The sequence below is a fragment of the Chaetura pelagica genome, unplaced genomic scaffold (genome assembly GCF_000747805.2).
Source record: "Chaetura pelagica isolate M959 unplaced genomic scaffold, ChaPel_1.0 scaffold90, whole genome shotgun sequence".
NCBI lineage: Eukaryota > Metazoa > Chordata > Aves > Apodiformes > Apodidae > Chaetura > Chaetura pelagica.
In genome coordinates, this window is record NW_009953496.1 from 5,815,346 (window position 1) to 5,815,721 (window position 376).

A 376-nucleotide genomic window follows, 5' to 3' on the forward strand; every position below is an offset into this window, starting at 1 on the left:
AAGGGCATGTGGCGAGAGGACAAGGGGAATGGATTAAAACTGGGAGACGGGAGATTTAGATTAGATATTGGGAGGAAATTCTTCATCGTGGCAGGTTGTGAGACCCTGGAACAGGCTGCCCAGAGAAGCTGTGGATGCCCCATCCCTGGAATTGTGCGAGACCAGGTTGGATGGAGCCCGGAGCAACCCGGTTTAGTGGAGACGTCCCTGCCCATGCAGGGGGGGTTAGAACTGGGTAACCTTGGAGGTCCCTTCTTCTGGCAGCCCTAAGCAACACCTTCTAGTTTTGGGGAGACACCAACGAGCACCACTCGGGTCAGTCACAGCCCCCCTGTGGGACAGACGCATTCCAGTAGAATACTGAGGGAAAACAGCC